General features: G+C 31.0%; 1 protein-coding gene across 2 annotated transcripts in view; it reads right to left on the reverse strand.

Annotated features, from left to right (window-relative positions):
* The window catches only part of LOC134696255 (glycine receptor subunit alpha-2-like), a 36,090-nt gene extending 21,163 nt beyond the window's left edge, over nt 1-14,927 (reverse strand). Inside the window, exon 1 of one of the 2 annotated variants that reach the window (XM_063557946.1) lies at nt 14,659-14,927. The gene's annotated coding sequence lies outside the window, so the exon portion shown is untranslated. Of the gene's footprint in view, nt 1-9,079; nt 9,105-14,658 lie in introns of those variants that run through there. The other variant, XM_063557947.1, reaches the window with a different exon arrangement.
* Nucleotides 14,928-18,914: the final 3,987 nt, after the last annotated feature.

An 18,914-nucleotide genomic window follows, 5' to 3' on the forward strand; every position in this document is an offset into this window, starting at 1 on the left:
ATGCGTATTATATATTGAACTGGATGAATTTTAAACCAGAAAAAATAAATCTATTTCCCATTTTTTCAACATAATATTTATACTAAAGAATTATACAAGGTTTACCAGAATTCTATCTTTTTTGATAATTTTTTTTACACACAACACAACAAACACCCTGCTGTGTTCAATGGTTTTTACAGTTATTTGTTTTCCTTGTTGATTTGTTTAATGAAGCGAAACAATTATGTCAGAACATGCAATTCCTTTATTTAAGAAACGAATGTGCATGATTAAGATAGCATATGAACATGCTTTAAATGTCACAAAACAAATGCGACAAAACAATTAGGATATCTTCCCATACATGCCATAGATCTACAGTACATGTGTACACTCAGTGATTCCATGAGTTTAAGGGAGAGAACAGAGATACGGAAGTGCAACAATTTTATCATAAGTTTAGTTAGTCGCACATCAACAATGAGAAGGGGAGAAAGGCAATTGCCACCGAAAAGTGAGCAGTATTAATTGAGTAGGTGTATGCACACGGGTCCTGGTCATTTAAGACGAAGAAAGTCTTTTTTTTATGGAAAAATGAAAACTTCAAAAAAAGTAAAAATTGAAACCATTAGCGTAAATGTTGGCATCGCGTTTGAGGGTCAATTTGATATCAATACGTAACTTAATTTGATGTATAATCCTTTATTTCGAAACCAATTGAATATAACATGTATATGAGATGAAAACGAACCAATATTAACACGTTTTAGTTATAATTTTCTTATGTTTGTGTCTAATAACCGCATGTATCTGTATTCAATACTGTCGACACAATTTGTTTCATTTGACCATGAAACTAAGATACGTATCAGTAATGACAATTTAGATACGAAATCAGATAAGTTGAGGTGTTTGAAGGTAAATATTTCTTTAACAAATGTAATTGACTGATTATTTTCCCATAAGGAAGATGAGTTAATGGACTTTTCTGTGAAATAGTTTATCTCCTTGTCAAGTTTTGTAGCGAATTGTGTCCGACACATGATTCTCAACGTTTGAGAGATGTATCCAACTACGATTCTGATTGTCAATGATTGCCATTTTTACGTCGAAAATAGACAAAGAAACTCTTAGCAGAGAAATAAATGGCCGCTTTACAAGTCATGATCCTTTTGCTTCTTTTAAGTAGCAATGTTAATGCCTTTGATGCAATGACTTGGCTGTAAATTCCATAGTTGTTGCAAAAATGCTATAGTTAAGGTTTTACATAATTAACTGATAATTAGTTTTCCCCAGCAGTGGCAGTATTTACTGTGAAATTCAAGGTTTCATTTTTCATTTTATATATTATGTAATAAGATTTTACTGTCCGGGGGTGTTGGATTTAGTGGGGATTATTTCAACAATAATACTTAAAGCAGTGATTGTTTTGAAGAAAAATGTAAGGTATGTATTATACTTAAAGAAATATTTTCCTGTCATTATCCCAGATGCAGTACAAGGTTACCACCTTACATGACCGGTCATCCTTTCAACTCGGATGTTAATAACTATTAGTCCCTGGAACATTATTTTGATAAAAAGCTAAAAAAAAATCAAATCACTTAGTTTATACTACAGATGGGTGCAGTCCTAACCTTGACAAAAGTTAACTCAGAGTTAACTTGTTGACTGCTTTCTAAGTTAACGTGAGAATTTTTAAGTAGTCAAGCAAGTTATCTTCGTCGTTGGTGGACCAGACCTACGGTCTGCTTTTTTAGGACTGCTGCAGACCTATCGACAAGTCTGCTCCAGACCAGACCTGTGGACAAGTCTGCTTTTGACCAGTCCTGAGGACAGGTCTGCCCCAGACCAGACCTGTGGACAAGTCTGCTTTTCACCAGTCCTGAGGACAGGTCTGCCTCAGACCAGACCTGTGGACAGGTCTGCTCCTGACCAGACCTGAGGACAGGTCTGCTTTTGACCAGACCTGTGGACAAGTCTGCTATTGACCAGACCTGAGGACAGGTCTGCTTATGACAGATTATCGTTATAAGAGTTTTCATATCAGCCTTGAGCTTTCCGCATGATTAAAATATGTAAACAACATTCGCATTGTTTTTCCACAGATATCATTTATTATTTACTCGCTAGACTCTACTAAATATTATACAAATGCTCTCTTTTATTTGATATACTTGTATTCTTATATAAATAAAAAATGCTATACGATCACACAGAGTTTTTTTTTATTAGAAGGCGGATAGACAGGTTATCCAACGCATCGGAACAATATTCTTATATCACTGGATATCGGCAACATTGTTCACGTTACTTCGTTCCCCGTTGTTTACCTGTCCCTTCCTAAATTTTACTTTATGCATAAATTTATACTTGCATGGATATTTCATTGATATTCAACTTGTTTGCATTGGATTTACTATTCTATTTCCCGCAGAATATTCTAACAGAAATTGTACAGTGTCCGTAAGCATACGGTGTGGCAAAACTATCAACAATCTCGTCAAATTCGTCAGATTTATCGAGAGATTTGTCATTGCCGATATTTATATGGGACATCCTAAAATTATACTCAATGCGCACTCTAATGAAATAGTTGCCACTTGACGTTTATTTATAAACAAAATCAATCAACCGACATAATAGATTCCAAGAAGAGAACCTCGTATATTTGTTTTTATTAAATCATTGTAAATAGTACAAATGAATTCAGACATGTCAGTGTTGGTACTTTGATGATGTGGCATAATAGTTTTGTTTTACACGTACACCATCATGAACTCCTATATATGATCTGACTGATATAATTAATAAAGAGATGAAATTCTGACATTCTCAATTTAATCAGAATTTTTTTTGCATTAATAGTTTTCCAATATTATTGATTACGTGTACATTTACGGTCCTACTAAAATGTGAACAGGAGCGCCAGGAGAAGACATTAAGGCGCTCGGTACAATGGTATGCGGGTATATAGATTTGCAAATAAAAGTGCACATATGATCAGTTTTGGTCAACTAGTTTTGTTTTCCAAGTCAGCATGAGGTATTAAAACTACTGAAATTTTGTTACGTATCAATATTTTGAATAAAAGGAGGACACGCTGGTATCCTAAATTTATGCGAACAAAAATTTGTTGTTATTAAATTGCAATATTGCTGTCCATTGTCATGATTATATTATACATTGATTCCTGACATAAAAAATATGGCTGATTTACTACTATGCGGGTACGTCATGGTGTATATAGATTTACAAATTAAATACACATATGGTCAGTTTTGGTAATGCGGTCAAATAATTTTGTTGTACAAATCAGCTGGAGGTATCAACACTACTGAAGTTTTGTTACGTATCAATATTTTGAATAAAATGAGGACATGCTGGTATCCTAAATTTATGCGAACCAAAATTTGTTGTTATTATATTGCAATATTGCTGTCCATTGTCATGATTGTATTATACATTGAATCCTGACATTAAAAATAAGGCTGATTTACTATGCTGGTATATAGATTTACAATTTAAAGTTCACATATGGTCAGTTTTAGTTATGCGGTCAAATAATTTTGTTGTACAAGTCAGCTGGAGGTATCAAAACTACTGAAATTTTGTTACCTATCAATATTTTGAATAAAATGAGGACATGCTGGTATCCTAAATTTATGCGAACAAAAATTTTTTGTTATTATATTGCAATTTTGCTGTCCATTGTCATGATTGTATTATAAATTGAATCCTGACATAAAAAATATGGCTGATTTACTATGCGGGTATATAGATTTGCAAATTAAAGTGCACATATGGTCAGTTTTGGTGGATGAAGTCAAACAATTTAGTTGTACAAGTCAGCTGGAGGTATCAAAACTACTGAAATTTTGTTACGTATCAATATTTTGAATAAAATGAGGACATGCTGGTATCCTAAATTGATGTGAACAAAATTTTTTTGTTATTATATTGCAATATTGCTGTCCATTGTCATGATTATATTATACATTGATTCTGGCATATAAAATATGGCTGATTAACTATGCGGGTATATAGATTTACAAATTAAAGTGCACATATGGTCAGTTTTAATGGATGCGGTCAAATAATTTTGTTGTACAAGTCAACTGGAGGTATCAAAACTACTGAAATTTTGTTACGTATCAATATTTTCAATAAAATGAGGACATGCTGGTATCCTAAATTGATGTGAACAAAAATTTGTTGTTATTATATTGCAATATTGCTGTCCATTGTCATGATTGTATTATACATTGAATCCTGACATAAAAAATATGGCTGATTAATTACTATGCGGGTATATAGATTTACAAATTAAAGTGCATATATGGTCAGTTTTGGTGGATGCTTTCAAATAATTTTGTTGTACAAGTCAACAGGAGGCATCAAAACTACTGAAATTTTGTTACGTATCAGTATTATAAGTAAAAAGGGGACATGCTGGCACCCTTAATTTAGGCGAACAAAAATTTGTTGTTATTATATTGCAATATTGCTGTCCATTGTCATGATTGTATTACACATTGAATCCTGACATTAAAAATAAGGCTGATTTACTATGCTGGTATATAGATTTACAATTTAAAGTTCACACATGGTCAGTTTTGGTAATGCGGTCAAATAATTTTGTTGTACAAGTCAGCTGGAGGTATCAAAACTACTGAAATTTTGTTACGTATCAATATTTTGAATAAAATGAGGACATGCTGGTATCTTAAATTTATGCGAACCAAATTTTTTTGTTATTATATTGCAATTTTACTGTCCATTGTCATGATTGTATTATACATTGAATCCTGACATCAAAAATATGGCTGATTTACTATGCGGGTATATAGATTTACAAATTAAAGTGCATATATGGTCAGTTTTGGTGGATGCGGTCAAATAATTTTGTTATACAAGTCAACTGGAGGCATCAAAACTACTGAAATTTTGTTATGTATCAGTATTTTGAGTAAAAAGAGGACATGCTTGCACCCTTAATTTAGGCGAACAAAAATTTGTAGTCATTATTTAAATGAATTAAACTATTGCTGATTGTGGCTGCATAGTTCAAGGATGTATAACTAACAAGGACGTATACACCTAACATCAAATATACTTCTTTTCAAAAATATACATAATATGATTGAATTTGATCTCGGAATATATATATATATTCAGTGCCTGTTATCATTGTAACCGAGATCGTTTTTATAATAGATAGATTGCCAGATCACAGATAAATTTGTGTTACGTTCTGTGCGTACTTATTTTCAAATATTTGTATTTAATCCTGTTCATAAAACGGAAGTATTCATTTTCAAATTACTTTATTTTCGATGTTTATACTACGAAACAAAGATATTTTTTTTTTAAATCAACGAAGAGCGGTCCTGGTTACAAGTTAACTTAGTGTTGAGCAGACCAGTCAAAAGTTAACTTGGGAACAGGTCTGGTTTTGATCGGATTTGTCCAAGCAGAATTTAACTTTGTGGCAGGACCGGTTTCCAAGTTAACTTAGGGAGCTACCATTTGATTTTTATGGGGGGGCTAGGATGAAATTTGAAAAAAATAGGCAGGACAGGAGTTTTGAGTAAAAAAAAAAGGCAGGATGAGCAACTTGGTAAAAAAAAAGGCAGGATGACAATTTGTGTAAAAAAAGTCAGGATAAACTATTAAAAAAAAAGGCAGGACCGAATAGAGTAAAAAATAAAAAGGCAGGACAGAGATTACAACTAAAAAAAAAAGCAGGACAAAATTTTTCATCCTAGCCCCCCCCCCCCCCCCCCCCATAAAAATCAAATGGTAGCTCCCTTATGTTAACTTTATGACAGGACTGGTTCCGAAGTTAACTTATGTTAACTTTATGACAGGACTGGTTCGAAGTTAACTTATATCAATAGCGGACCTGTTTCCAAGTTAACTTTTTGGCAGACATAAAAACAGTCCTAGGACCAAGTCCGCTTTTCAAGTTAACTAGATTTTGGTCCTAGGACTGGTCAGAGCAGTCATATATTCGGTCACAGGTTAACTTTGACCAGTCCAAATGACTGGTTATCAAGTTAACTTGCTGTACAGGTTAGGAGTGCACCCATCTGTAGGTTATTTATTTGAACTTTTGCAAAAGGTAATTGTTAAAGAAGACAGCTCTTACTTAGAACATTGGTGGACAAAATATTACACCAATCAGTGATTTCATAATGATTTCATAAAGGAAGTTCCCTGACTGTATACTAAAACTGGACTTTTATTTATATGGAGGTTTATAATTTTTTATCATTCAAATTTTCATTTGTATTTTGTAGTATATTAAGAATCACAAATATTTCAATACAAGACACGAATATATATATCGTGTTGCTAAGTTCGAGAAGATCACGATCCTTTCAGTGCTTGCCTGAATAATATTGCTCTATATAGAATTACGTAATAATAGTATCTGTATTAGCTGCAATGTTATTGTAAGTATCAAGGGATTAAGTATAAATATTAAAAAGAGTATTCCGTTTACGCTAAAAGCAATGAAAATGGATGCTTTAACAGATAAGATCTTTCATGTTATCTTTATTAGAAACAAAGGAATAACAATACAGTATGTCTGAGCAACTGCGCTTTGAAGACTATTGATTTGTTAAGTTTGCAATATCCTGCATGGCCATGACACTGTTTAAATATTAACACTTGCATTTTAGAGTAAAGAGTATTTCGATAATGAATTAGTACGATTATAATATCTTTAGAATATGTAAATTTGAATACAAAAACATATGTGCCATTTTATATTTTTATATATATCACTATATATCATCGTAAGAAATCCCCTGAGATGTTCAATATCTTTACTGCTTGTTAACAAGTGGGAAATGTAGTAGAATCAATAAAAGATTTGTATTTCATTGTGAAGTTCTAATAGATTTACGATACGACTGCTTTAGAAAAATGTTGTATTAAAATCTAGTTGAGAAGTACTTATTACAACCTGGATTGAAAATTAAAAAAAATAATTTAATACCCAGGATACTTATTTCGAATCAAAACACCTCAAACAGATTCTTTGATTTATATAGAGCAATACTACATGCTCATTATGTATTCCATGTATCACACATATATTTAACCCATATAGTAGAGATGTTACATGATAAATGACGTGTTATTTATAACAATATTAACATCCTGTGAAGATATGGCAGTAAGTTTACTGCACAAGATGTGCATTTCCTCAATTAATGTCTCTTTATTGAAGCTCGTGGCAAATATGGTTGAAAATTGAAACCATAAGACAAACTTTGAAAAATAAACTAGGCGTTATTGAAATGTCTATTGATTTCAGTCATTGCGTTGATATGCATTTTTTCGTCCTCACGTGCGGTAATATTGTTTACAGTAATATAAAAATAGAATAATGCGATGTATATAGTAGTTGTACTGGTAATTAACCCGACACACAATGAGAGCAACAAAGATTTTGATGGCAAAATAGTCTTCTTATGTTGTACTGTTATACCACTGTCCCAGGTTAGGTGGAGGGTTGGAATCCTACGAAAATGCCTAACCCCGCTACATTATGTATGTACACGAAATATATGTGCCTGTCCCCCAGGTCAGGAGCCTGTAATTCAGTTCTTGTCGTTGTTAATGTGTAATATACTTGTCATTCGTTCATTTTTTTTCATATAAATAAGGCCGTTAGTTTCCTCGTTTGAATTATTTAACACTGTCCTTTCGCGGTCTTTTATAGCTGACAATGCGGATTGTGATATGCTCATTGTTGAAGGCCATTTGGTAACCTATAGCTGTGAATTTCTATGTCATTTTGGTCTCTTGTGAACGGTTGTCTCATTGGCAATCATACCACATCTTCTTTTTTATATTCAACAAAATACACAAGTTGCTATACCTCTTTTATATATAATAAATTTTATTATAAATCGACTATAGACAATTTGAGGATGAATTTACCTCATTTAGGAACTCGATGATGTTAGTTAATATCAAATTTTTACGTTGACAAAATACTAATGAAACCATGTATGACTTAATAAGAACTGATTCGTTTTCTCGTAAAGCGAATTTCTAAGCAGTTACTTAATGATTGAACATCACCAGCGTTTCCCTTGATCAGCGACAAAAGTTTGAAAATGTAGCCTACGGAAAGAAGACACATTTCATATCAACTGCCTAATTCATGCAATTATAACTTTAGTATATACTATGGGGAAAACACAAAAAGCTGTAAGACCATTACTGCAATTTGAAAGTCATGTAAGACATCTTATTACCTGGGGAAATCTGTTGAACCAGATGTTCAAACATTGAATGTATTTATTGACAAACTATGCAATGCCGCGTAGCAAAAACAGAAACATAATAGAAACATAACATACAAAATGGACCTTGTTGTTATTGTATGTCCTATTTGCTATACAACCAGATATGACATACATGTACATGTAACCTACATATACATTATTAAGGTGAAGGACAGTCTAAGTGTTGTACATATGATAGTGTATTGCGATTCCATGCATGCACATCTGTCAACGTTTACCTTAAAAATAAATCGGATAAAACATTGTGTTGTCAATAACAATCGATGTGAAAATAACTTTATTGGACACAGCTTTCATATTAAACCTTCTGTCTTTTTATTTGGTCACCATCCCATATTTTTTAATTCTTTTTTTTATTTATCATTGATATCACATAACTTTTATTGGTATTATTTATATAAAGATCGACACATGATTTTTAAATGATATCTCGCTAACTATCACAATATTTTTTCAAAGTTTGATTGATTTTTATATTTTTTTGAAATCTACGAAATGCAGTTATATCAAATTTTTTATCATTAGAAATTAAATTGTCTCTGATATGTATAATATATATTTATACGGAAATTTAAAATGAAGATCTGTTATTGATCTTTCCTTTATTTGTTCTAACTTGACACGTATATATACTACTTGCCTTATCCTATTTTCGAAATCAACTTCGATGATTGATATACATGTATTCAAATGAAAATTTTTGAGTTCAAACATTTTGCGTACAACAAAGGGAAAGTCAATGACACTCAATATCAAAAATCTCTTACCTTTTTACTTTATAAGTTCACGTTAAATTCACAGTAAATATAGTTACCGACACAACTTATATATTTGAACCTTATTCTACATAGATATAATATGTAATTCTTCACACAATACATAAGAAAACACTGATCACTAGGAAATGAATAGCACGTGCGTCTTATCGCAATACTTATGTTAATCTAGACTGTTGGATAAATATCAATTATAGTTGTCGTTTGTAATCAATTCTTAACCTTAACTCGCGAGAAAATCTGTGTCGACTGAGGATTACTGCTTTTATGCAACTCTGTTTTACAAATGTTTTTCTAGTGTAAAATGGCCAGTTTGTTCATTGCTCACCAATGTTCACCAATCAAATTTTTTAGTCACAGCAGAATCTACCAGTAACAGTCGATAATTGGTTTGATGATAATTCCATTATACTTTATTATAGATTTTGTTTTACATTTACGCCCAGTAGCAAATATTTCATACATGTTGAGGACAAACAATCTGTGGTCGAAGGAATTTTTTAAACACGGAAATGTGTATGGAAGCCATACCGATTTTCCATTCTATTTGTTGTTTAGAAAAGTCATACAAAATAACCAGTGAATGAATAATATTTTTCTGTGTTTAAAGATTTTAAGAACGGCGAGCTTTTGCCATTACTTGTCATCTGTCGCCTTTCATCTTCGTCCGTCCGGTGAAACTATTTCAAACATCTTTTGCTCAAATTTAACTTGGGATCATAGAGTTCATTAAATGAAGTTTTATCAGTCCTGACTTTTCAGATGAGTCTAATTTTTTTAGATGAATAAAATTAACCATTGTTAGGTTGCTGCCACTAACTTTGTAAATCTAAGGACATTTTGCATTTTGTGTTGACATCGGTAAACGAAAAAGAATATAATCTTGCATTTAGAACTACGGACTACCACCAAATCATGTTTTGTCCAAAAACGTACATCGTGCTGTCCTATTGCTCATACGATTGCTTTGTTAAATCCATTAAATAAAGTCTGCAATCAACTTTACTCGTTCCTGATATTATGTCATTGGCAGATTTGCGGTGATTCTCAAACTATTAAAGTGCACTTGTTCCGTAAAACAATGATTACATTCATGTTGTTCAGACTAGGAAAATCAATTAAACGTTATATAAAATAAGTTTACTTATCAAAGGATAAACTGTAATCACAAGTCTATTACTATAAAAATAAACGATATGAACTGTTGCACTATTCGTCTAAAGTATTCGAAGTAGTGATTTTCAAATATGCAAAATGAGAAAATGCGAATTCTCTATAAGTGGAAAAGCCCGCCCTCCGCGTATTATATTGAACTGGTTGAATTTTAAACAAAAAAAAATAAATTATGATTTTCCATTTTTTTTCAACATAATAGTTATACTAAGGAATTATAAAAATGATAAAAGGTTTACCATAATTCTGTCATTTTGATAATTTTCTTTTCATACAGCACATCAAACATCCTGCATTTTTTTTCAGTTATTTGTTTTCCTCTTTGATTTGTTAAATGAAGCAACACAATTATGACAGAACATGCAATTCCTTAATCTAAGAAACGAATGTTTATGATTACAATAGCATATGAATTGTGCTAAAATTAGCATATGCATGTTCTATAAATGTAAAAAATAAGGTGACAAAACAATTAAGATATCTTTCTATAAAACAGTACATGTGTACACTCAGTGATGTCATGGATGTAAGAGATAAACAAAAGAGATTCGGAAGTGCAACAGTTTTATCATAAATTTAGTTAGTCGCACATAAAAAATTAATAGGGAAAAACAATTGCTTCCGAATAGTCAGAAGTATTAAATGAGTGGTTATATGCATACGGGCCCAGGTCATTTAAGAAGAAGAAAAGATTTTGTTACGGAAAAAATACAAAAATTCAAAACAAGTAAAAATTGAAATTATAAGCGTAAATGTTTGCATCGCGTTTGAAGGTCAATAAGTATCTTTAATTTCAAAATCAATAGAATATATATACTTTTTATTATGTATATAATATGAAAAAGGAATATTGACACATTTTAATTATTATTTTGTATATCTAGTTTCTGCAGGTATCTTTAGTCACTACTAATTACACACAAAATAATAATGTTCATTTCACATTAAAACTAAGATACTGTAGTAGTAATGACAATTCAGATACGCAATTACTTAAGTTCAGTTGTTTAAAGGTAAATATTTCTTTAACAAATGTTATTGACTGATTATTTTCCCATAAGGAACATGAGTTTATGGTCGTTTCTGTTAAATAATTTATCCCTCTGTCAAGATGTGTAGCGTATTGGGTGTGACACATGATTCTCAACGTTTGAGAGATGTCAACGTTTCTGATTTTCAAGGATTGCCATTTTTCACATCGAAGCTAGACAGAGAAACTCTGAGCAGAATAATAAATGACTGCTTTAACAGTCATGCAATTTACTGAAATAAGTAATTAATAAAAAAAAAAACGAAATTGTCACAAGTTGAGATTTTGTAAATTTAAGAAATTTTAGGTTTTGAATAAGATTTTATAATTAGTAAAACCTTTTGCTTCTTTTAAGTAGCAAGGTCTATGCCACTTTGATGCAATAATTCAGCTGTACAATCTTTATTTGTTGAAAAAAGGCTTTAATTCAGGCTTCTTAATAGATTTCGTAGCAGTGGCAGTATTTTTATTGTGGAATTCAAGATTTCATTTTACAGATTCTGTAATAAAATTTCAATGTTCGGGGGTGCTGAATCTAGTGAGCATTTTATAAAAACAATAATTCTTATAGCAGTGATGTTTTTGACGAAAAATATAGAGGTACTTGTACTATACTTAAAGACGTATTGTTTATGTCATTACCCCAGATTCAGTATAAGGTCATCACCTGACATGACCGATCTTCTTTTCAACGCGGATGTTAATAATTAGAAGTCTCTTGAGCATTCTTATTGTAAATTTAAAGCTATTAGTCTAGACGATGTGGTTTATTTGAACTACTTCAATAGGAAATTATTAATTAAAGACTAATTTTGACAAAATGTTATTTGAATCAGTGATTTCGAAGTGATTTTATAAAATAGGTCCCCTTATTGTATAATAAAAATGGGCTCTAGTGTCTGCGCTACTAGTATTTTAAAATGTTTTGCTTAAATATCCTGCGCCCGCTGAAAGAGGGAGTAAACATTGCTAAACAAAACTGATCTTTTTACTAATGAGGTATATACTGGTTTATCATTGAAGTTTTCATTTGTTTGTTTTTGTTGTATTTTTTTATTTATTTAGAACCGCATAACCACAGCTATTTCAATTCACCATGCATATATTTATTGTGTGGATACGTTCGAGAAGATCACGATACTATACGTGTATGTATTTTCTTTATACAATTATGTAATAAAAGTATCTGTATTAGCTGCAATGTTATTATAAGTATCTAGGGATTATTCATAAATATTGAAAGTGTATTCCATTTACGCTAAAAGCAATGGAAATGGATTCTTTAACTGATAGGATCTTTTGTATTATCTTTATTAGAAACGGAATAGTACTACTGTCAGTATGTTTGAGAAACTGTGCTTTGAAGACTATTGAATTGGTAAGTTTCCAATATCCTGGCCATGAAAATTACTCAACTTTCGTATTTAAAAGAAACCGTCAAAATATTAACACTTGAATATTACAGTATTTCGATAATGATTTAATACAGTTATACTATCTACAATTTGAAATGACACAAAACTGCATCTGCTATTATATATCTTTATAAACATCACTGTTGTTTGTCGGAAATTCCCTGAGCTGTTGCAATATCTTTACTACTTGCTAACAAGAGAAAATTTAGAACAATCAATAAAAGTCTTCTATTACATTGCGAAGTTCTGGAGTATTAACGTTACGAAAAACATGCTTAAAAAACGTTGTTTTACAATTTAATTGAGAATCGGATCAATGCTTTGATGTATATAAAGTAATACTGTACATATACATGATGTATTCTATGTATAATATATATATTAAGCTAATACGATACAGATGTAACAAGATAAACAATGTGTTATATTCATAACAATATAACATGTAGATGCATCGTGGAAGAAAACACAACACGTTTATTGCACAAGATGTGCATTTCTTGAACTAATTCCTCGTCATTGATGCTCGAGGCAAAACAAATTAATATTGAAACCTTAAGAAAACTTTAAAGAATTAGGCGTTAATGAAATGTCTATTTATTTAGGTCTTTGAGTTGATTTGCATTTCTTCCAATCTACTGTGCGGTAATAATGTTTACGTTAATTATACTTTAGAATAAAAATAAAATAATGTGATGTGTATATCGATGGTTTTATTGTTAACAGGAAACATAATGATAGCAGTAAAGATCAAGATGACAAATTAGTCTTTGACAAGACAAAAGTGTTTATACCAGTATTATGTTTATGATTCAATTATAAATCGACTAGAGAATAGAAAATTTTAAAATTGATTTATACGAAAGATCTGCTGTCAATATCATTGACAACTTATTTCCATTAACAACTTTATTTACTTTGGACGGACACATTGTCATGCAGCGAAGTCAAAAGCAGTTACTTAATGATTCTTCACTTGTTTAGCGACAAAAGATAGAAAAATGTAACATACGGAAAGAAAACAAATTCTATACCAATTTGATGAACTGCTGAATTATGATCATTAGTATACACTATGGGGGAAACCACGAAATAAAGCTGTAAGGTCATTACTGCGATGTGAAAGCTAGATCAGACATTGTATCATCTGGGGGAATCCGCTGTACCATATGTTAAAACATTGATTATTTTTGTTGACAAACTATGCAATGCCACGAGGTAGAGAAGAGAAATATAAAAAAAAGACAACACTTGTTCTGGCTGTATGTCCAATTTGAGATAGAGTAAATGACACCGTGATCTGACAAACACCTTTTAGGTGAAGGACAGTCTAAATATTGTCCAAATGATATAATCTTAAGATTTCATGCATGTAAATCTGTTTAAAATAACCGTGTATAAATAAAATAGATACAACCTGATGTTGTATACTAATGTCGTTGTAAAATCGTCCTTTGTGGTTAAGTCATCACAAGTCATGAACATTTTGTTATTGATTTTTTTATCAATGATATAACATATTTACCGTAGTAAATATGAATATTAAGATCGACACATACAAATAACTGAATGATTTCTCGTTGAAGATAACAATTTAATTTTTCAATATGAACAGTTGTGATTTATTCTAATGTTTTTTTTTAAATCTACGAAATACAATAATATTAAGGTTATCATTAGATGAAGTTAGACATATTTGAGTGAATTTAAAGTGGATTCCATATATTATATACACATATATTCTTAGGAATTTTAAACATACATCTGTTATTGATCTCTTTTCTTTTTGTCATTTGCCAAGACTTGACACGTTTAACCTCTTTACCTATCCTTTTTACATTAAAATCAAAGTTCTATACGTAATAAACACATTCGAAGAAAAAAAACCTTTTTACAAACTGTTTGTGTACCACAATAAATAAGTCAATAAAACAAAAACAAAAAAATCTTACCTTTTAACTTTTTTTAAGAGTAGATTCAAAAATTCACGTCAATACCACAGTGAATGAAAATAATGACATAATTTTTTATCATCCGGCACTTCTCTACATAGATATATGCAATTCTTCACACAATATATAAGAAATCACTGGTCACTAGGAAATAAATAACACGTGCGTCTTATTGCAATACTTATTGTAATCTAGACTGTTGGATAAATATCAATTAACTGTTGTATGTAATCAATTCGTAACCTTAACTCGCGAGAAAAAAACGTGTATAGCACATCTGTGTCGACTGACGATTACTGATTTTATTCAACACTGTTCTACAAATGTAAAATATCCGGTGTATTTAATGCTCATTATTGTTGTTCGCCAATCAAATCTTTTAGTCACAGCACAATCGATCAGAAACAGTGTCTTACGTTAATTGGTTGTATAATCATTCAATCACACTTTATTATAGATTTTTGTTTGCTTTGCGTCCAGTAGCCAATATTTCATACATGTTGAAGACTTTTAATAGGCGGATGATTCCAACGAGTTACAATTCAAATGATATACGTGCACCTCAGGCATGCACATTTCCAATTCTTTTAAACACATACACAATACTAATTAAGTTTTTTTTGGTTTTTGTGTTCCTATAGTTTTTTTTAAATGCGATTCAAATAAATATTTAATCTTCATACATTGTAGCTGTTGTACGTTTGTGTAAGATCAAGATCGATGTATGGATTTCGAAAACCACTGATTTACTTCTCAAATTGGAGAACACGTTGAGCTATTACACTTTACAGGTTTTTAGGCTTATACCAAGTGCACATGTGTTCAGTATAGTTTCTGCAGATTAATGATTTAATATCAAGAATGAAAGAAAAAGTCATAATAATCATTACTTCGAATAATGAAAATAAAAAAAAAAAAGTACTTAATTTTATACCCAGTATATAAGTTAAAGTATACAATTAATTTGTATTAAAAAATGTAAAATTTGAGAATAGCTATTAGTCTCTAATGCATGATTTTTTACTATTAATTGGTTTTGGCTTTTAACTAGCTGTCAGTAACTGCGAGTACTCTCAAATAGTATTTTCTTGTTAATTCGACCTGTTGATACTGTTTATAATGCTTTTTTGTTATTTTTTATTTATATGGATCTTGTCTGTACACCAGCTTTGATTATTTGTAATATCTTCAATTTTTCACTTATTCTTACAACATTTGTATAAACTTCAAGATTATAAAAAAACGTTTTTCTTTTCTAAAGTGAACATTGATTGGTTAAATATTTCTCAGTGATGTCCTGTGTTTGAATTTGTTTGTTAGCTTTTTTGTCATGAATGTTTGTCTCTAATATTTAATTAACTGTGCATTTGTATTCAGATATCGCAGATCAAATTTATTCGTTCATTGTGTTATCATACGTTTTTTGATTGAGTTAAGTCTGCCAATTGATATTTTATCGTATGTTTTTCTATGTTGTGATGGTATGCTATTGTTTCAGAAAAAGGGAGAAGGGTTGGATCCATTAAAACGTTTAATCCCGCTGCAAATGTTTGCACCTGTCCTAAGTCAGGAATCTGATCATGATGTACACTAGTTGTCGTTTGTTTATGTAATATATACGTGTTTCTCGTTTCTCGTTTTGTTTATATAGATTAGACCGTTGGTTTTCCCGTTTGAATGGTTTTACACTAGTAATTTTGGGGCCCTTTATAGCTTGTTGTTCGGTGTGAGCCAAGGCTCCGTGTTAAAGGCCGTATTTTACCTATAATGGTTTACTTTTTAAATTGTTATTTGGATGGAGAGTTGTCTCATTGGCACTCACACCACATCTTCCTATATCTATGTTAAATATATAAATTAAGCATTATAAGGCAAATAAATGACAATCAAAAGTGTTTACTAAAATTAAAATACTTGTGTGTTACTTGTTTGCATGATTTAACTGTGATAAATATGAAAGGAAAATGTCGATATTCGTATGAAATATTACGACAGTAAGTTTATACAAAACCTACCAGCATTGTAATAAACTCATGCAAATTGATTGAAACGTTCAAGAATATCTACTACAGGTCTTTATGATAAAAGGTCACTAGCCGCAATATATAATTGAGTTGCAACTTCTGAAATAAAGAACACATATAAGCTGACGAACATCAGAGTAAACGAGTCTTGGAGCTAACCAGATGAGATACATGCAGTAGCAACTGAGACCATATCTACATTTGAAAATAAATCACTTGGGAAAATCCGTTATCAATGTATTATTAAAATGAAAAAGATTAGCTGATAACCAGAAGAAAGATTACTTAGTTATAGGAAGAATAACACTTTGAGGTGCCTTGAGAGGATCAAAAGGTATTGCGGGCAGATTCAGCATAAATTATCATTAAGTATAATCGCCTCAATAAACCAAAAATAAACCTATTTTCCTACTGACTACATTAGTGGCACCCGTGGAATATATTTTTTGTGAATCATTTAAATTTTGTATCCCTTTGGTACGTTCAGATCGATACCTTTTTAATTTTTGCAGAATAACAAACTCATGTTAAGTACTAAAATAAAATTTGATGTACCATCTTATCGCTTGAAAATTTGTTTAAAATCGGTGGATATTGATTTTGAATTAAGAAATTCAATAAAAGTTGTCAAACAACGCATCCGCAATAATCCTTGGAATGTAACACTTTAAAGCCTTTTAGCAACTAAAACAGTATTTACTTATTGACAATAAATATAAGAAGATATGGTATGAGTGACAATGAGACAACTCTCCATCCAAGTGACAATTTGTAAAAATAAACCATTATAGGTTAAAGTACGGTCTTCAACACAGAACATTGACTTACACTCAACAGCAAGCAATAAAGTTTTCAAAGCTGTTTCATTTCATTACACATGAACTAGCTATCATGGATAGCAATACCTTAGCAGACCTCAATCCACTTGCCGTAGGGTTGACCAAGAAGTAGTAAAACGTTTTTTTTTTAATGCAGACATTTCACATAGTATTTGTTTTATACCTAGCAACAAAAAAGTTCATTTTAATCGGTTCATCGTTCTCACGTAGATGACAGCAACATATGTAATAAAAAAACCTACCATCACTAGAAATATTCATCATTATTGTTCCTAATTGTTTCAACAACTTTTGTGAAGTAATGATTTAATGACTGAAAACGGACATATGGAATGGTCAAAATAACAATTATTTCAAAGTGATTCATCAAAATGAAAACAAAATCAACCTAAACAAACCCAAAGCTTTGAAGAAATAACCAGTTGTACAAGTTTTTGTTTCTATGCATTTTTCGTTTATACTATACACGCCTTATGTGTGCGGCTTTTACTTTTATCTATCACAAAATCACTTAGTTATAATTTGCTGTATATTGTTTTTGTAGATTAGGATTTTTATAATAATGCGATCTATTTACACAATCTGACCTCACATAAAGAGCTATTACTCGAACATTCATTCTTCATTGTTCTTACAAATGGAAAAAATACTACTAATTGAAGAGTGAAACAGTTTTAGGGTATTTATAGCATATGTAGAATATAACTTTAATTTCTGTTTATTGAGTAGACCGCTTGAAAGGTAAGTAGTCGTATTTACTTGTTTATATGAATAAAATTTAATAAATAAGGTAGTGCACCGAATGTCGGATACTATGCAGTTTTGAAATACACAATTATCCTTGCTGGAAAGCGTGCAGTTAATGCTAACACTTCGACACAGTTCCAAAATTTCACCAGATAACTGTGTCGAAGTGTTTGCAATAACTGCGCCCTTTCTAGCAAAAACAATTGTGTATTCTAAAACTACATACTATCCGACATTCGGTGTGCCAACTTATTAATCAAAATTTAATTGATATAAACAAGAAAATGCAACTACTAACCTTTCAAGCGGCGAGTTCCGGTGTGTGTATATCCATCACGTGATTTTGATTGTACCCCTTGATATATTAACCATTCACATCGTGAAGTAATAAATCTACATCTTATTTATTTGGCATATTGACACATACTATTAAAACACAAAACCAGACTAAGTGTTTGGAATGTCAAATAATACAGGCAGTATTTATAAAGCATGACACGATACAACAAGATATAAAATCGCAATATTGGTAAAGTAAACAGTTTTATCCGAACTTACATGAATGCTCTGAAATACCGTATAATAACTTAACCATGTATACGACGTGAGACACGAAGACACCAGACCATCATTTATTTTCTGATAT

This window comes from Mytilus trossulus, chromosome 14 (assembly GCF_036588685.1).
Source record: "Mytilus trossulus isolate FHL-02 chromosome 14, PNRI_Mtr1.1.1.hap1, whole genome shotgun sequence".
NCBI lineage: Eukaryota > Metazoa > Mollusca > Bivalvia > Mytilida > Mytilidae > Mytilus > Mytilus trossulus.